At 42.3% G+C, this 3,695-nt stretch overlaps 1 pseudogene; it reads right to left on the reverse strand.

Moving 5' to 3' along the window:
* Positions 1–1,637: 1,637 nt before the first annotated feature.
* LOC119571203 overlaps positions 1,638–3,695 on the reverse strand; it is a 3,749-nt pseudogene continuing 1,691 nt past the window's right edge.

Raw genomic sequence — 3,695 nt, forward strand, 5'->3', positions numbered from 1 at the left:
ATCCGCGCACAAACCTTTCCACAGAATAAACACTCAAGATACTAAATGCAGTAATCATTAGTCCAACAAAAAAAATACATATCTAATCTAAAAAAATATTTCTTGTTTGAGCGTCAGGTAACAAAGACGTTTCAATGGGCAATGAATAAATGACGGATCAAAGATATATATATATATATATATATATATATATATATATATAATATATATATATATATATATATATATATATATATATATATGTCAGGGTTCGACTTATAAAAAGATATAAGAATCAGAACGGTCAAGGTCAGCGGAAAAACACCAGAGGAAACATACGAAAAGGTTTACTATTAACGGCACTATACTACACTATACATACACATACATAGCAAAATATGTACAATCAGGAGCGTGGGAGTGAGAGAGCATCCAGCGGAGCAGGCGAGGTCACATGGCGGAAGGGAGCACACAAGTCAGAAGTCACGGGACAACTACTGAATTTTTGACTGGTGCTCCTTTTATTTGACCCGACATGTTTACGACGAAATCCTCGTCCCCCCACACGGGGAGACGGCCAATCACGGATGACCTGGGACCGCCCACTTTGACCGAGTATACATCGCGGAAGGTCCAGTGTATGTTCGGGAAGAGATCTCCCCATGCGGTGAGGCGACCACCGCTACTGCCGCCCCGCGAGCTCCAGTGAACCTCATGAGAAGGACAGTAGTGCCCAAGATGAACTTGACATCTGATGGCGGCATGGGTATAGGCGCCAACTCCCGTGGGAAAGGCCAGCGTTCGATCCCATTCCTTGCCAAGTGGAAAGTGTTCCACATAGGCGCCATTCTAAAATACTCGGCCGTGGTGGCCGAGTGGTTAGAGCATCGGACTCAAGACCATCACGACAGCAATCTGAGTTCGAGGATTTGAGTCATCGGCCGGCATGTTGTTCCCTTGGGCAAGGAGCCGCAAATACTGGATGCATGTTTACATATGAAAAGAAATAAAGGTTTTAATGCATATATCACTGCTGTCCCCAGTGTTTGATGTTGTAACACTATGAGGAAAATAATTATCCATGGGGTCATCACCCAGTCTTTGCAATTTTATACCTAGCATTTCCATTCTACTTAATTCTTTTTATATCAGGTCCTAAATATTTTATTTACTTCCGCCAGCATTTAACCCTTTTGTGCTCTGGAACCTCTCTCTAATTTTCCAACTTCACCTCCAGTCTGTTCCTAACTCTTAATCTTGTTAGTGCCTCATCCCCCATATGAGGTTAGTTTTGTGTGCAGAAACTATTTTCACTATATTGACTTATTATTGTTTTTATCTATCTTTCCTTTGGCTTCCTATATTTATTCAATTTTTCTCCGTGTATCTGAATGTCTGTTATTTCCTCTATAGTGACCCTGGAAGTTGCAATTCATTGGGAATTTAAAAGATAAAATGCAGTATGAATGTTTATTGCCATAGTTATGAGATGGCAGCATTAGCATAATGGAAGGTTAAATATTGTAAGATGATGAACTTGCATGGTTAGATGAGAATCACACTTTAGAAGAAAGATTCAGTTGCATCACTTTTGAAGCGTAGCCATGGTTATCTGTCTCAGGTCGGTCATGGTCCAAGATCCTCAACGTGACTATTTTCTAATCCCTTGTCCTCCTGATTTGTCTCTCTTTGTCTGCTGAAGCCCAGGCTGCCATGCCCGGACTCTCTGCTGATTCAGTGCTGCCATCCTTTCTCTCTGCTCATATGCTGCCATGGCCTGTCTCAGACTATCCTCCACCCAAGTCTGTAAAATAAATATTGTATACTAAATTGCCAGTTTATATTATTTCATCAGTTCAGCCATATTTGTCTCCATGCATTTACAATGAAACATCACAACAAGCTTACCCTGCTAGAAGCCAATAAATTTGTTCCCCATTCCAGGTGTTCATCAACACGATTCGGCTCGACTCAATCATCTCTCTTGTAGCTCTGTTGAGATCTCGAGACTTGAAAGACTCCTGCATGTTAGCAACACTCCTCTGGAATCAGGGCCTAGTCCCTTTTTCCGATCTGTAAGTTCATATGGGAAAATTGACCGAGCAAGGCGCATGGGTATGGAAACTTCCTCTCCTCTTTCTGGCTGACGGCTAATTTCACTGTACAGTGTTGAGGCTGATTGACGTCCAAAGTCGTACTGAAATAGACCTCATCTCAGAATGTCTCTCTGACTCATACAGCTGGCTCAGTTTGTCTGCATTTGTATTCTTAAAAATGTAGTTGTATCTAGCAAAGTATTTTACATTACTAATGAAAAGTACACATATCACTAACCAAAAGAGAGACAGAGAAGGAGCCATCTATACTTTCATGTGTGTGTTTCAGTCTCGGGTAAGCAACATTGTGCATGGTACGGTACAGCCGCTTTCTGGTTTTGGTCAAAAGGGCTCCAACACTCCCAGAATCTCCAACTGTGTAATGCATTGATACCATTAGTAATCTAGCAAATTCTAAATTGTCTTCTAATTGTGGTAATATTGAAAAGTTATACAAAAACTTACTTTGTTTATGGACATGTAACTAAAGACTTGGGCTGGCTTCCCCACCCAGTGGCTAAATAGGAAATTGAGGTGAAGTTCCTTGCCCAAGGAACTTCATCGTATCTAGGTTCGATTTACCTAAAATTATGTAAATCAGTGCAAGTGCACACACCAATCGCCGCATGCGAGTGTGCGGGTGCAGCATCCATGCACACACGCATCGCCCGCGCGCGTATATAAGCACGCGCATTGATTTACATAATTTAGGTAAATCGAACCTAGATACGATGAAGTTCAGTGCTGGTCCTAAGCCCGGATAAATAGAGAGAATGATTACCTAAAAGTAAAACCGGCACTCTCCGTGGAAAGGAACTGGGGACCCTACCACGTACCACTCCAAGATCATCACAACATGAAAACTACAATTAAGTATCATGCTGTGACCACGCGGGCTCAAAAAAAAAAAAAAAAAAAAAGTCATGAACGTATTTCAGGACTAATCTCACCTGTATCTCTTGGATCTCCTGGCTTGGCTGGCAAGTACCTGTCCAGAAGCGTGTTAGCGTTGTTCACGATCCGTTCTGCTACACCTTTGGCAGCCTGCCCTCCAGACAGCGTCGACATGAATTCTACCTGCAATATATTTCGTTTCATTTTAGATGTTCATCAGAAATACAGATCGGTTGCTTTCTACTCATTATGCTCATCGCTATGTCTATGATATGCACATTGCAATTACAAAGTAACCTAGCCACGCGGAACAAGAATGAAATGAAGGCAGTTGGTCAGGATTGTTATATTAGACGATGAAGAAACCAAGGGAACCTGCCACAATAGGGAAATGCCACAGCAGGGGTTTTTATTTCATGGTATCCAGTCATCTGTCAATCTTCGGCAGCAACTAATATATAAACAGTACGGACAGAAGGAATAGAATATGCTAATATGGTAAAATACACATTATTTCGCAACAAATATGATGCTGATGATCAGGTTCTGGCAGATATCTTTTTATGGCCAAATGCCCTTCCTGACGCCAACCCTCTCTATTTGCCCGGGCTTAGAACCGGCACTGACTTGGGCTGGCTTGCCCACCCAGTGGCTAGGTAGGCAATCGAGGTGAAGTTCCTTGCCCAAGGGAACAACGCCGGCCGGTGACTCGAACCCTCGAACTCG

This window comes from Penaeus monodon, unplaced genomic scaffold (genome assembly GCF_015228065.2).
Source record: "Penaeus monodon isolate SGIC_2016 unplaced genomic scaffold, NSTDA_Pmon_1 PmonScaffold_5459, whole genome shotgun sequence".
NCBI lineage: Eukaryota > Metazoa > Arthropoda > Malacostraca > Decapoda > Penaeidae > Penaeus > Penaeus monodon.